The sequence below is a fragment of the Lissotriton vulgaris genome, chromosome 9 (genome assembly GCF_964263255.1).
Source record: "Lissotriton vulgaris chromosome 9, aLisVul1.2, whole genome shotgun sequence".
In the NCBI taxonomy this organism is placed as follows: Eukaryota; Metazoa; Chordata; class Amphibia; order Caudata; family Salamandridae; genus Lissotriton; species Lissotriton vulgaris.
In genome coordinates, this window is record NC_141697.1 from 986,579,800 (window position 1) to 986,596,482 (window position 16,683).

At 47.4% G+C, this 16,683-nt stretch overlaps 1 protein-coding gene across 1 annotated transcript in view; it reads left to right on the forward strand.

Annotated features, from left to right (window-relative positions):
- Positions 1-16,683, forward strand: part of LOC147692680 (F-box only protein 27-like) — a 294,364-nt gene that overhangs the window by 33,367 nt on the left and 244,314 nt on the right. The window lies entirely within an intron of this gene.

Below are 16,683 nucleotides of genomic sequence, written 5' to 3' on the forward strand. Positions count from 1 at the left end.
GGTTAACGGTCACAGGTCCGGGAGTTTCCACCACTCCCCGGAACACGTCAGGGCTGTCCGCTCTCGCCACTTCTCTTTGCGCTTAGCATAGAACCATTGGCAGTAGCGGTTCGGGAGAACGAACGGATCTTGGGCCTCCCCTTTACGGGTGAGCAACATAAGATTTCACTCTTCGCTGATGACGTACTACTGTCAGTTCGGGATCCGGCGTTGTCGTTAGCACATATCCATGCAGTGCTCTCTGAGTTTGAAACGGTGGCGGGGTTCAAAGTTAACTTTGATAAATCGTACATTTTGAACTTAAACCTACCGCCTGATGAGGTGCACCAGATCCGGTCGCTTACCCCACTTTCGTGGTCGACCTCCTCCTTGTTATATCTGAGCGTACGGCTGACCTCTACCGTGGGTGCACTATTTCAGGCCAACTTCCCTCCGATGCTGGCGTCGGTGCGTGCGGAATTGGAGCGGTGGAAACCGAAATATATCTCGTGGTTGGGTAGGATTCATGCGCTTAAAATGGTCCTTCTGCCTAAATTTAAATACCTCTTCCAAGCTTTGCCCGTTCCGATAGGAGTGGAATACTTCCGTCGGCTTAAGACCTTGATGCTGAAATACGTCTGGCAAGGCGGTCGGGCGCGACTCTCGTATGCGGTCCTCTGACGCCCACGACTGGAGGGGCGGGTGGGGTTCCCGGACATGCATATTATAAGGCTGCCCAATTGAGAGTCCTGGTGGAATGGTCCCAGCAGCTTTCGGAGAAGCACTGGCTCCATATGGATCGGAGCGTTGCGGGACGATCCATCTGGGATCTAGCTTGGAAGCCTAAGGTGGACCGGCCCAGAAACGCGTACATTAGCACCCCCACCAGCACGGTGTTAAAGATCTGGGACACGGTCAGTGGCGATGATCGGTGGACCACATTCCCGTCCACCCCTATCCACTTCAACCCGGCTTTCCCTCCGGCATTGACGGAGGGACCCTTTGGTGTCTGGAGGGAGGGTGGCTGTAGGGCCCTCACCCACCTATTTCATGGTACCGCACCCCTTACTTTCCATAATTGTATGAGGGACTACGGTGTCCTCCCGAACGCTTTCGTCATCTTCAGCTCCTTCATTGGGCGACGTTGGGCGGATGCAGCCACTAGACCTCCGACGAAATTTGAAACCTCTATTCTTCGCACATCTACCATGAAGGGGGGCGATTTCTTTTTTGTATGGGATGCTATTAGACACCGCGATGTCCCCTCGGCCTCGATATATGGATCACTGGGAGAGTACACTTGGGAGGGACATTTCTGACAGCGAATGGAGGAGCTTATGGCGGGATGTGACGGCACATAATCACTCTACTGATCTCAGAGAGGATCATATGAAGCTTTTGTTCGACTGGTATTTGTATCCATCCAAGTTGCACCGGATATTCCCGGCTACCTCAGATAGGTGTTGGCGAGGCTGCGGGATGTTGGGTGACTTCAGCCATATCTGGTGGGACTGCCCCACCATCCGGCCATTTTGGTCCGAGATCCTCTCCCACATTAAAGATGTGCTGGGATACCCACTCCCGGACTCAATGGACTTTGTCTTGTTGGGCCTCAGGGATCCGCAGCTTGAACACCAAACTAGAGCTGATAAGCGCATTATGTGGCTGTGTCTGGGGGCGGCCAAGCTGACTTTAGCAGCCGCTTGGAAAAGCCCGACTGCTCCTGCCATTTCTTTATGGCATGCACGGCTATGGCGACTACTGAGTATGGAGCGACTTTCGGACATCTTCCTGGGGAAATGTAAAAATTTCATGTGCAACTGGGGCCCCTTGGTGAGGTTTTTGTCACGTGGTTTGCCTTCGGCAGTTTGCCCTTCGGCTTTACGTGCGCTTCACCTCTTTCAAATTTAATCACCTGTGTGTCTGATGCTGTTCTGAATCTGTGATGGTCGCCACCACTGGGGGGAGGATGGGGGTGGGGGGGAAGAAGGGGGGGGGGTTAGTTGGGGTTGTTGTTCTCCTCTTCGTTGCGACCCGATGCACCTTTCCAGGCGAACGGCCTGGCCCCTATTTTCCTCTATGATTATGATCGAGATTGGAGCACCCTTCATCTTCCGAGACCTTTGCACTAGCCGCTGGGATATGTGTGCGCACTTCGGACAATGTAGACTGGAGTTCCATATCATTAGCACTCCTATTGACTCTACTCGCTGCCGTCCCCTTTGGTGTACTTGTTGGGTTTCCTTTTATCTTTTTTTGCAATAATGTTCTTCAGCACCCCCTGTGTGGGGCTATATGGCAGAATGTCGCCTGTTTTTTTTTCCTTTTTTTTTTCTCCTTCTCTTTCTTTCTTGTCCTTTTTTCTTCTCTTTCTCTTTCCTCTCTTTTTCTACTTCAATTTTGCAAAATACAAATAAAAATTTTACACAAAAAAAAGTCATGCTCTTGTCATCCCATTCTACTGGGTCATTTTCTCTTTTCTTTGTCATTTGTATCAGTGGCTTAGCTAGGACTGCAAATCCCACAATCCACTACCTGCAGTAACGTACGACTCCAAGAAACATTCTAATTTCTTTCTGTGTTTTGAGCAGATTCATGTTTCTAATTATCTTAATTCTTTCTGTGGTAACTCGTCTCACACCTCTTTCTATCTGGTGTTCCAGGTATTTCACTGAAGTGGTACAAAATTGCAGCTTTTCAGGTGACACTTTGTCCAGGTTCGGCTAAGTGATTCAGTAATGCAATGGTGTCAACAACACAGTCATTTCGAGTTTTAGACGCCACCATAAGGCCGTCTATATACTGCACCAGAACAGACTGTCCGGGCAGTACCAAATACTCAATTTTTTTTCAAAATGTGATTAAAAATTGAGGGACTTTCAGTAAACCCCTGAAGAACGCGATTCCAGACGTAAATATGGTCATCGAATTAGAACGAAAATAAAAATTTGCTATCTGGATGCAATGGAATGAAGAAAAAGGCATGGCCTATATCAATTACTGTGAACCATCCGGCTCCCCACGATATCTGATACAGAATCACTGCTGGGTTTGGCACAACTGGACAGCATGGTACGACAATCTTATTAATTTTCCTAAGGTCATATATGACCCTGTACTTTCCGCTCTGTTTCTTTATGCCAATTATAGGTGACGTACATGAACTGCTCATTATTTACTGTAAAATACTTTGCTCAACCAGATGCTCTGTTTCTGCAGCAACACCTGCTTTTATTTCTGGGCTCATTTTATATGGTTGAATGTTGGGATAAAAAAAAAAATAACAATTACTTTGGGAGAGGGTCTAAGGCTAATTTTAGAGACCAGCGTGGATACACAGCCCTATAAATATCAATGTACAACAACAAAAGTATCCACGAGTCTGGACAAACATTGTCTAAGATCTCACAAAACATTAAACAACCCACTCTGAACACAGAGAGATCTTGTCTCTTCCTTGGATACCCATCAGTCACCAACCTTGGTGATCTTTTTCTTCATCTGGGTTTCCTTGTCCACATTGCTCAAAGCTTAACAGGGGCTACAAACTTGTTAGCAGCCCACACTGCGCCAGAGTATGTGATCTCTACTAAAAGGTGGGGTCTTACCAGATGTAGAAAGATGGTGATCAAATGGGATTTTATAGTGCAGTGCTAAAGTGAAAAAAGTGAAAAATATTAAAATTGATCTATGAGAGACCTCACTTTTTATTGATGTAACTCCTAGTTCAAACTAAAAAACAGTGCAGAGATAGTGTTAACAAATGACTATCTAGAATCTTAACATGGTCAACATGTTTCAGCATCAATGGTTAACTAACTCTAACCGTGCTTTCTTCAGGACCCTCTACTGAAATGCTACTGCAATGGGAAATGTATACAAAATATATACAGTGTAATGGATCTAAATGATACCACCATAGTCACCCGATTCGTGGTGTGAACAAAAGTCCTTCCTCATACAACATCCTTTGACAGACGGTGTCTATGAGAAAAAAACATCATATCTCAGTGTGGGGTGTACAATAATCATACTAAATCTAGACAATGTTCACATTAGTGGCATTCCTAGTCGGTGTATGCCTACTAATAAACCCAACTAATGGGTACCAGCTTCAATTTCTCACCTTTTTGTTCAAAGGAAGCTGCCTCACCTTACCTGGCAACGGCTCAGGATAAACAGGAGGCACCGCTCTAAAAAAGGAGACAGGAACCAAACAATATTTTGAGGTTCATCCTCCTAATATCACATCTTTAAAAGTACGAGCTTACCAAACACACATCTGCGTAGCACCATCGCTGCCATCATGTTTCATATTGTTTCGTTATTTTTAATTTTTTTATTTTATTTTTAAGCAACTATGCCTTATAGTATTTGCCCAGAGAAACTGTAAGGTAAGAACTGCTATCACATATCTTAAGTTCCCCAGTATGCTCTCTGTAGATTGTGTACTATTAGTCATCCTACTAATAATCAGACTATCCACCCTGGGTTACTCTTCCTGTTAGTGTAGATAAGAGTAAGGACCCCTAGCTCAACCGTATATCAAGTCTATTAGCAGTCATTCCTTACAAATGAACTGTCAAAATTAACTACTTATTAATCACTGTATGTTGTCAGCGAGCTGTCCAATGGTCAGAATGGCAATCTCGACAGTGACGCTCACCTACCAACACCTATATCTTACAGCCCGTCTGATATCGCTATACACCCACGTCCATGCTCGAGGGCTGTACCCGCGTATGTTCGTAGCAGTGGGACTAAACAAAAAAAGCACCTAAGGCTCGTTTGCTCTGTCAAGCTATGGACCAAACTGCTGATACCCCCGCTTACCTGACCGTCGGTACTTCGTAACCGGCAACCGAGCCGTCGGGAAGGTGCCGAGCGTCCGTAGCGGCCATGTTCAAATAGCCGACTCTGTGTGATTGTGTGACGTCGTCATTACGCGTCAGTATGCTTCTGGGAAACGTAGTCCCAATCTGGATACGATCGTAAATAATACCCATCCAATCGATTTTAAAAGGCATTGAGGTCAGCACTATTAATGGTGTTTACTTTCGTCTTTTGGTGTTATTAAAATAGAATCTAATAGTGACCATGTTTATCAAAATTACTTACATAATTACTTTTAATAACACTCAGCACGGAGAGCGCAACGTAAAATTGCCTTTGTTTTAAGCCATTAACTACTCTCCTCAGGGTAATAAACTATGGTCAATATGCACTCTGTGTATAGCGCATACCCTGATCTTGTTAGAATTGTAGTCTAACGTGTGTCAGATTGTTTCCTATATGTGTGCCCTTACATAATGTAGCACAAATAGGGAATATAAGGTAAACTGCCCTTAAGGAAATTAACTACACATCTGAACATTGTAGGATCCATTAGTCAAACACTCTTTATCATTAGTTTTTAAGTTTAGTTTTTAATGATTCCGAGTGCAGTTGTGTTAATATTGAGACCACTATAATCCAGAGGGTAAACTGCTCTGGTTTGATTGCCAGTGTCCCACACCCAAGATGTACGCCAAGGGCTTCCTATGGGTAGAGGAACCTAATCTAGTGTGTAAAACACTCCATTATGCTATGTAATGAGAACCTTTAATTGGACCTTACCTAAGATGAAGGTGGGATCCCTGTGTTATCATAATTGGTCTCACTACCCTACATGAGTGTCTAGGGTATTGCATCATTAAGGCCAATCTTGTCACTTTTGAGTTTAAAAACCCATTTCTGTTCCTTCAATAGTAACATTTTTGAAATATCTGCTATGTTCTGGAATGTATGGTTTTTCAAGTACAGTCCAAGTGAAATCTGTTGGGCGATGATTCAGTGCCAGAAAATGACTTGTTAATTTGGTGGCTTGTCTTTTGCACCGTATGGTGCTTCTGTGTTCCATTATTCTTTGCTTGACTTTTCATGTGGTCATGCCCACATAGTTCAGTTTACAAGGACATGTTATCAGGTAGATTACTTTCTCACTGTTACAATTAGTGAGCTTTTTTTGTAACCAAGGTTTGTTGGTCCCTATGTCGACTGACTTGGATTTGGCAGTTTGTGGACAGACTGAGCATGTTCCGCAAGGAAAATGGCCCTCAACTGGCGGTCGTTGCCATAAGGTATCCTGACATGTTTCCAGATTCTCTCTCGGTCTGGTATGTACCAGCTGATCACGTAAGTTAGTACTCCGTTTGAAGGCAAACAGAGGTTCAGGAATTTTTTTCGCACCAATAAATTGCCAATGTGTGTATCCCCAATTTTGATTTGCCAAAAGACGAAGAGAGGTCATCACACCATGTCAATATGAGATCATTTCTTTTAAATATTCAAATTAACGTTCCCTCCCACAACTTTATTTTTCCATGCACTTTTATTCCACCCAGCAATGGTCGAGAGGTCAGGCTCCAATGGATTTCACAAGCAAGACTGTCATTGGCAGCGTGTCGGTGCCATGACTGGTGGACTCTTGAGTTCTTCTGCGCAGTCGCAGGAATTTCAAGATGGAAGCAGCAAGGTTACATCAGGCCCAAAATACGAACTAATAGCAAAGTAGAAGAGAAACAGAGTTTTCAACACATAGCAACTTCTGCAAATAGAACTTGTAGTTAGCAGCATAATGATTTAAGTAACAACTTCTCCCAAATTGTGCAAAAAAGCATTTAAGTAGCAGCCAATTCATATGCAAAATACAATTAAAAAGAAAATATTCAGCTTAGTCTAGAAGTTAACTTGAAATTAGCAGCAAGAAAATTGGGATTTAAAAAACATTTCCTAACATGTGCTACAAAAAAAAGTTGAATTACATCAAATTAATGTGCAAAATACGCTCCGAAATCCAACTTCAATAGAGAATAGAATTTCAAAGTTAGCAACAAGAAAATGGACGAAAAGCGAGACCTAATCCAGTAGAACAAGAAGCAGATAACTAATAATCAAAATGTGTACAAAATACTATCTGGAGAAGGAGAAAATATTGGAACTCCATAATGGGGCAGCAAACACGAGGGGAGCATCCTGATTAAAATAATGAATATAGAATGTTAAAATAAATACATAAATTCCTTAAAGTTAAATAATTTTCCACAGACTACTTCATTTTTCGGACAAAAGAGAAAATCTCGGGCTGAAGCTACATCTTTAACATCGTTTTGTATAAACATTGACCTAAGCCAGCGATGACGACTCAGAACCAATGCTGGGCAAACAAACAAAACATGAAGCAGGTTCTTAATACTCAGCTCGCAAAAATTACAAATGTTTTCATTTTCCAAGTTCTGGGACCAATTTGCTGTTAAATCAGTTAAAGGTAAGATATTCATACGACATAGGTTGATCCAACGGCATATTCCGTGTTCTAGGTTAAACCCTCCCCTTTCTGGGAAAGATCTTGGAGACATATGTAACCAAGTGCCTCAGCTCCTTTATGGAAACTTCCTCCTTCTTGGACCCTCATCAGGCTGGCTTTCGCCCACTACATTCCACAGAGATGGTGATTGCTGCAGTGATGGACACTCTTAGAACCGGCGCCGACAATAACATCCCCCAGGCTCTTGTCTTGTTAGATCTGTCGGCGGCTTTTGACACGGTCGATCACACCATCTTGATCGACCGTGTCAACAACGCCGGGATCCGTGGGACCGCCCTTGAGTGGGTTCGCTCCTTCTTACACGGCCGCTCCCAGGCTGTCCATCTCTCCACTTTCTCCGCCCCTTTCTCCCCCCTCACCTGTGGTGTTCCCCAAGGTTCAGCCCTCTCCCCGCTCCTCTTCAATTTATATATGCAACCACTTCTGGCATCCCTTTGTCACTCCCCAGCCACCATATACAACTATGCAGATGATCTGCAACTGATTTTTCCCCTGGACACTTCCCCTACCTCCCGTCTTAACATCCAAACCACAATGCTACGTATTTCTGACTGGATGGCTCATAGCCAACTCAAGTTGAATCCGTCCAAAACGGAACTCGTCCTGGTGGGCGGTCCCACTAACCCCTGGAATGACAACTTTTGTCCATCTTCCCTTGGCGCCCCTCCTCGTCCAGTCAGTACCGTGAAAAGTCTAGGAGTGATCATCTCGGAGGATCTATCTATGAAATCTCAGATCTCTGCAGTCACATCATCCTGCTTCTTCCAGCTGCGCAGGATTCGCAAGATCTGCAGATTCTTAACCAGAGAGGCACTTATTCTTACCATCTTGGCCTTGGTCATTTCCAGGGTTGACTTTTCCAACATCTTGTATGCGGGGATTCCCGCCTACCAGCTTCAAAAACTCCAGCTAATCCAGAACCAGGCGGCCCGCCTGGTGTTTCATCAACCCAAACATCAGCATGTCTCCCCTCTCCTGAAGAGCCTTCATTGGCTCCCTGTGGCCAAACGGTGCTCCTTTAAACTCGGTTGCACCGTTTTCAAGTCCCTTCACAACCACGCCCCCGGGTTAATTTCCTCCAAACTCAGGCGATATCTCCCATCCCGCAACCTTCGATCCTCTGCCGACAATCTTCTCTGCATTCCATCGATTCGCCGAAAAAAACACGGTGGCCTCCGGTTTTCCTTTCTAGGCCCCACTTTTTGGAATTCCCTCCCTGTGTCCTTTCGTCACTGCCCTACTTATGATTCGTTCCGAAAAACCCTGAAAACTCACCTTTTTAAGTTGGTCTTTGAGTAATGCTCCCTGCCTCAGTTTGTTATGTCTGTTATGAGCGCCAAGAAACCGTCTCGGTGTACGTGCGCGGTACACATTTTTTAACATAACATTAACATAACATAGGTTCCAAGATAAGTAGTTTTGGGAAATTCTCGGGGAGCTCGTCCTAACTGTTATCTTTAATCTGGGGCGTGGCTAGGGAGGCAACCAAGATGGCCGCATCCGACTAGAGGTTCGCAGGTCGGGCGATGTCAGCAGCCTCGATCCTGCGTTGAGCGAGCCTCATCCCTGTGCCTGTGGGGGTCGGGGACCTGTTTGATGCCACAGTTGTAGCTGGAGCGTTCCAGATGGTGGCGTTGGAGCTGGATGACGCGGGGATTCGGCTTGGGCCTTTCTGATCTCCTCGTGGTGTGGCCGTAGACTGGGTGAGTCCTCGCCCTCTTCCCCCTCCTGCCTATCTGCTTTTCCCTGCTCCCGCCTGCCCCGGGGGCCTCTCCTGCGACCCGTCGCCTCCCCCCTGCCTGGCCCCTGCCGCCTGCCGCCTGGCGGAAGCCGGGGCCTAGAGTAGGTGGATTGGCTTGGCCTGGGTGCGGGCGGCGGGTGGGGTGTTCGGGGCTTAGGTGGGGGTCTGGGCTTGGTGATGGGTTGGTAGGGGTGGGGGTGGGCGTTCGTGCTCCCCCCCCCCCTCTTGGCGCCTGGAGGGTGCACTGTATCCGGTTGGGCCGGAGGCCTGCCGGGCCCTCCTGTCCTGCGGTGTAGAGCCTCTCTGGGTTGCGCTTGAGGGATTGATTGCCCGGTTTGCTGGCTGCCGGGATCTTCGGATTGGCGACTGCCCCTGCCGATTGGGCCCTGCCTGCGCTCCTGATCCTTCCCGTGGGTGGTGGTGTTCGAGGCCGTCCTACACTTGGGCGAAGATTGGCCGATCCCGGCCATTGTTGACCACTATTCAACTTTATCTTGGCTGCTCTACCTCTCTTACACAGCGAATCTGGTCCCGCTTGGCGCCATGCTGGTCTTCCTGCAGCTTCAGTCTGGTGGTTCCTCTGCTGACGCCGAGATGCTGCCCGTTGGGAGGCCTTGATTTTGTTGAGATCTTTACAGGGCCCGCACTCTCGACCACGTGGACATCTCTCACTGGCCCTGTGATCAGTAGTTTGTCGCCGCTCCTGCCCTCTGGTTTGGCTGTACCCTCCACACAAGCCTGATTGGTATCTCCAGATATTGGACCTTTTCTTCGCACTTTGACCACAACTTGCTCGCTACGATGGTCAAAAAGGATCCGAGGCAACCCAAACTCCAATTTGATAAGCCACCGACCTATTCGGCGGACCCCGTTGCGGAATCGGCCGCTCCTCATCAGGGTGAGACTCTGCCCCTCTGGCTGCTGCCATGATCGCCAAAATGAGAGCTGTCTTCAAGGCTCTTGATGCTCGGTTTGATGACCTGGATAAGAAGCTGGCTGATGTGAACGCGAAGGTCATGAGCCATGATCGCAGGCTGGACGTGGTGAAATCCAGAGTTTCTGATCTCGAGGACGGGTCCTCCTCTGCTCTGAAGCGGCTTGAGAGGGTCGAGAAGATCCTTAAGGACGTGGCTATAAAGAACGAAGATTTGGAGGCCCGGGGGCGCCGGAACAACATACGCATTCTTGGCGTACCGGAAACTACAGCCACTGGCAGAATGTACACATTTGTGGAACAACTTCTCTGACTTGTTTGGAAGGGACTCCTTCACCCAAGGCTTTGGGGTTGAGTGTGCTCATCGATCCTTGGGCCCTCGCCCCAGACCTGGCGTGCGTCCTGGACCTATTGTGGCCAGACTTATGAACTTTTGTGATCGTGACACTGCCCTCCGTGCGGCCCGGGAGAAGGGCGAACTCCAGTGGCAGGGTAACAGTCTTTCGTTTTTTCCCGGACTTCACGTTCATGGTGCAGGAGGCCAGGCGGAAGTATCAGAGTGTCAAGTCATGCTTCAGAACCTGGGGCTCCGCTATGGCATGCTTTATCCAGCTCGTCTCAAGGTGGACATTGATGGCAGGCCTAGGGTCTTCGACACGCCGCATGCTGCGCAGGAATTCTTCCGGGACTTCAAGACTAACAAGGGTGGGACTCCTGGCAACTCCAGGCCGCACTCCCCTTCTTTGCAGACCTCGCAAGCCAGTGTTGACCTTTTCTCTCCAGATGGGAGCGGCTGAGCTAATTGGCCCCGCTTGTGTTTGATTGCCTTTGGCTCGCTCGCTCATTTACTTGCTATTTACTTATTTTGCTGTTTGATAGCTGTGTTGTCCGACTGGCGTGGCGTTGCCATGCCCCATGGAGAATACCTCCATGGTTTGTTTTTTGGGATGTGCTTTGTGGGTGTTCCTCTTTTTGGGTAGGGAGAGGGTGGGTGGGGGTGGCGGGTGGTGTTTGTTTTTGAATTTTTTTTAGGTTACATATGATGAGGATTGTTTCATGCGATGTGGTTCATTCATACACTGACTACCCTTTTTTTGTATTGTGTATATGGTATAGTTAGGAAATGTGCCCCGTCCCTCCGGGCTTTTGTTATTAACATGGCATGTGCGTGGCTTGAACAATAACCGGAAACGACGACAGGTCTTGAATTACGTGGCACGGCATAAGGCTGATATTCTCTTAATGCAGGAGACCCACTTGGCTGACGTGGGCGTTAGCACCATAGCTTCCGGTTGGGGCCCGCACAGGTATTTCTCGGCGTACAGCTCGTATTCTAGGGGCGTGGCTATTTTTGTACATAAACGGATCCAGTTTGCTCACTTTGCTATGCAGCATGACCCCGGGGGCCGGTTTCTGATTGTTACTGGTCAGTTGATGGGCCACAGGGTTTCCCTAGTCTGTGTGTACGGCCCGAACACTGACTCCCCCGCATTCTACCATTCACTGCTGGCCCGCCTCCTGGCCGTCGACACAGGGAGTTCCTGATCATGGGCGGGGACTTTAACCTTCTCCTGGATCACTCTAGAGATGTCTCCGCCTCTTCCCCTGACTCCAAACCCCACGCCCGTCTGGCCCTTCGAGAGATTTGCGCTCAGTATTCCTTGGTTGATGTAGAGTCTCATTTGCACCCACTCCATCCTGACTTCACACATTATTCCGGGTTCCATAACACCTGGACCAGAATCTATTATTGGCAGGTCTCACCCGGAGTTGCTGGCTGGTTGTGTTCGGTCCAGACTCTCCCCCGCACACTTTCTGACCATTGCCCGGTTCTTCTTCAGCTGTTTGTTCCTCGTGAGGGGTGTTATGAGCGACAATGGCGGTTTCCCGGCCGGGCCCTGCTTGATCGTGTTTTTAGTGAGGGAGTACGCCAGGCCACAGAGGACTATTTTGAGTTTAATACTGGCACAGTCGATACTTGGGCGGTCTTATGGGAGGGCTTTAAAGCTTATATACATGGAGTATGCATTTCGAAACATGCTGGGGTCCTTCGTGATCTACGGACTACTCTGGATTAGATTGAACGAAAAATCGATGCGGCGGACCGGGAACTACTCGTTGCCCCCTCTGAATCTTTCTGCCCTCCGGTTGGAGTTGTGTGTTGAATTCCGGGACGCGGCTGATAGGGAATTGTTGTTTCTTCAGAAGCATTGCGTGGCGCAGCAGTATGGGGAGGGTGAGCGGGCGGGTCGGTTGTTAGCCAACACGCTTCCTAGGGGGCCCACTTGTATCTTCTCCATGACTGGCCAAGACTGCTCCCCCGTTCATTCTACCCCAGCGGTCTGTGAGTTGTTTCTTACATATTATAAGGACCTATATACCTCGCGCCTATCCGGGAATCTCGGCGGTCAGGAAGCCTATTTATCGGAGGTGGCTCTGGTGTACCTTAGGCGCTACATGCAGGATTTTCTTCTGTCCCTCCATTACTCCTGACAGCATTGTGGAGGCGATCGATGCTTTGCATGCATCGTCGGCCCCCGGTCTTGACGGCTTTTCGGCTGATTTTTATAAGGCGTACAAGGACCTTCTGGTCCCACGCTTAGTCGAGGTAATTCTCCCCCGACGTTTCATGAAGCTGTGATCATTTTACTGCCGAAACCCAGGAAAGTCCCCATGCTCTGCGGCTCCTACAAGCCATTGTCGTTGTTGAACCTGGACTACAAGATCTTAGCCAAAGTCATTGCCATAAGATTGTCGCTCTTGCTAGAATTCATTGTCTCTCCTTCAATCTTCGCACTTTATTTACTGTGTTGCATTGTTTCGACTCTTCCACACCAGCCGCAGCTGTTTTATTGGATGCTGAGAAGGCCTTCGACTCCCTGGAAGGGCACTTTTTTTGTCGTTCATATGCCGCATGGGTATGCCGGAATGCTTCGTAGCCACGGTTTCCCTTTTGTATACTAAACCCACTGCCCGATTACGCCTTAATGGTGATTTGTCCGACCCCCTTCCCCCTATCACGGGGCACTAGGCAGGGTTGTCCCCTTTCTCCTCTTCTTTTTATATTGGCTATGGACCCCTTGGTCCGACAGTTTCAAGAGAACCACCTACAGCGGGGGTTGCAATTTCGCACTGGCCCTTTGTTGATGTCCATGTATGCGGACGACCTGGTATTATATGTTCAACAGCCTCAGGATAATGTATCTTTATTCGGTTCGGCAATTTTTCCAGGGTCTATATCAATTGGCACAAATCTGTTATATTTCCTCTCACGGTCTGCACCAAGCCTTGGTCATTCGAGTTTCCGCTGGAATGGTGTGACCAATCCGTTAAATATCTGGGTATTCTCATACATTTGGACATTTTGTCGATCATCCGTCTTAATTATGGCTCCGCTATTGCTACACTGGGCTCACAAATTGACCGTTGGCTCCGCTTACCTCTTTCCGTGGCTGGCAGGGTCGCCATTATTAAAATTATAGTATTGCCCCGCTTTTTGTATTATTTCAATCTTCCCATTCCGTTGACTAAGGTGTTTTTTACTCAACTCGGCTCTTTGCCACTTCGCTTGGTCTCGGGAGATGAGACCTCCCGGGTTGGTTGGAGTGTGCTGACCTTGCCGCCGGACCGTGGGGGGCTGGGTGTACCGGTCTTTTATTTGTATTATTTAGTTGCGCAGTGCGCATATGCTTGGTTCCATCCTGATGCGCGCATACCATATTTACGGCCGGAGGCGGATCTGGTTCTCCCGAGACGTCTCCTTACAATTCTCCCCACTGGTTTTCCTCGTGACCTCCAGACTGTTTCCACCACTTGTTGGGCGTGGACTAGATTGCGCAGGCTTCTTGATCTAGATCTTTTATATTCTCTGGCCCTGCCCCTTCCTAACTCTTCCGTTTTCCCGATTATGGGGGAGGCTTTGGTAGAACGCACCTTGGCGAAGTTCGATGTTTGCACCCTGGGAGATTTGTTCCCGGACGGGCACGTCTTCTCTGTATAGGAGGATTCCCGGTTCAGTGAACGCTTCTTTATGGACACGTTCATCCTCCCCACAAATTCGCTCGACTTTGAGGGCAGGTTTCCCTTCCTTTCCTTTGGCCCCGGACGAGACTCCTTCCCTCACGTTGGTGATCCAGAGCCCAAACAATGCACACCTGATTTCCAAGCTGTACAAACAGTGCGGCGCTCAGGCCGATTAATGACTCAAAGATTAGGGCGGCATGGGAGGAAGACCTGGGTGGGCCTATCACTAATGACCAATGGGCGTATTGCTGCGAAACCACAACTGACGTCTCATTCAACAGTCGTCATAAGTTGCTTCAGTTTAAATTTCTTCGTCGGATGTATTTCACTCCGGCCCGCGCCCACAGAATTGATAATTCCCGGCCCCATCACTGTCCGAAATGTCTGGGCCCCTTTGCCAACTTTGTGCATTTGTCCTGGACTTGTCCCAAAATTCACCAATATTGGTTAGATGTCCACTCCACATTGGGGGATATACTGTCCATGCCACTCCTTCCTACCCCTGAGATTGCACTGCTAGGGTATGTGGAAAACTTCCCTAAGAAAGTTCGTAGATTAGCTGCACTAGGCTTCCTATTAGCCAAAAGGGAGATTGCTTTGTTGTGGGGCAGTAGGCGTGCCCGTACTCTTCGTTCCTGGTTGAACAGCCTAGCGTTCTGCAATGTGTACTGCGAGGAGTTCAGTACCCTGCTCCCCCCCCTCTTCCAGACCAACCGATATATTGGGTTTGTACAGAGATTATATTTCCCGGCAGTGGCTTGCCCGTGCTTCCCAGGTGCATTCCGGCATCCCTCCCACTGGGGTGGAATAGTTCCTCACACCCTCTGGACTAGAACGGCGGGGTGTTGAGGGCGTTCTGCTGTATTGCTCTTGGTATTTGTAATTGGTAATGTTGGTTGATTGCAATTTAGTCACGCGTCCGATTGTGCATCTAATGTAAAGTGGATTATTGTTGTCATTACTTATGCATCACGTTGTCCCTTTTAGTCCTCATGATTTATGTGCATATTTTATGACTGTTTCTGTTTGTTTTTGTAATTTTTGTGCAATGCTTTTGATGGTTCCATATTACATTTCATGATTTGTTTTCTTTTTTGTTCTGTGCCCTTTTGCAAAATGGAAAATAAAGTTAAAAAAATAAAACTATCTTTAATCTCTTTAGTATTACAGATATTGATATCTCTATTAAAGCTGATCTTACCACTTACGGTTTTTAAAGAGGATTTGAAATCTCCTGGCGGGAGGGAAATCAATAATTCTTCTTTTACACAAAAAAAGTTTAGAGCCAAATAAAAAACAAAAATCGATCCCATTCCTCTGTGTTTTTGCAAATGACTTGTATGTGAAAAGTGTAGGTGTGCGTGGCTGTTTTGTCTCATAGATGTTTCTATTGACAAATTTGGTTACGTTTTTTGTCTGCAGTTATTTGCTATAAAATATATTTTGTAATTTTTGTGTTATATCTAGGGAACTAAGTGGGGAACTCGAGTCTCAGCCATTCATCTGGTCTCTGCACCTTAATTTTCATTGCGAAGGGTGTGCCCCTCTGGAAGGCTCGGGTTTGAAGAAGGGGGCAGAGACAGCCTTTAGATGCCAACATAGTCCCCCGCCACCCCCCCCCCCCCCCCCCACCCCCTCGCCGACCATCTGCTCATTGCCAAATGGTGTTTTATTCAGGTCTCAACTAGGCAGTGCTTCCGCTGTCTCTTTGAGATGTGCTGTATTTATGGACTTGAAGGTCCGCTCACTCTCCGCCCATATTTTTCAATGGCTTGTGTCATCGTCCTTTGTGAACGTTGGCTTCTGATTTGTTAATAGTCTTGTTAGTCCGTCCTTGGTACCTACCTCTTTTTCTACATTTGTGACCTCCCATGAGGACTGGCCCTTTTACTTGGTGTTACATAGTATGTTTTATTACTAGTCTGTGAGCACTATTTTCTTAATGACTTTCTCCTAGTTGCGGTTGAAAGTCCTCTCTACCCTTCCATCCCACTCCACAGCTGCCATTTACACTAACTTTTTTTAAGCGCTTTAGCAATGGCAGCCGTGCACCTTTCTTTTGTTGTGCCCGGCTGTCCAACTCCATTTTTTAAACATTTTATGTCACCCGACCGTCCTCTTTTAAAATGCTCAACTCGCAATGGCGCAAGCGTGTCTACTTTTTAAAAAGCGGGGCTCTGCCAACTTACACTGCTCATAAAAACTTGTTAGTTTAACAACAAGATAACAAGCATTTGCAATGCAATAGGTCTCGCATTTGTGAGTTTGAGCTATTGGCTTTGTAAATGACAATGCATTTTATTTGTGTGTTTGGAATATCTGCGAGGGGCACTTTGCATTCAGTCCTTGCTTACGAGAAGCAAGGCTGGCAATAACTGCACCTCTTTTACTGCCAGGCTTGTATCTTGTAAGCAAGGACTATAAATGCAAAGTGCGCCCTCGCAGATTTTCCAAACACACAAAAAAAGCATTGTTATTTACAAAGCCATCTTGTAACACCTTAGCTGCTTCGCAAATATCCCTCCCCAGTGCTGCGCTGTCCATTGGAACTAGTGCTGAATGGACGTCCAATGGTCGTGCGCAGCACTGGGGAAGTAGCGCTCGTGACGACCGTTGGCCGTCAGCAGCGCTTAAGAGGGT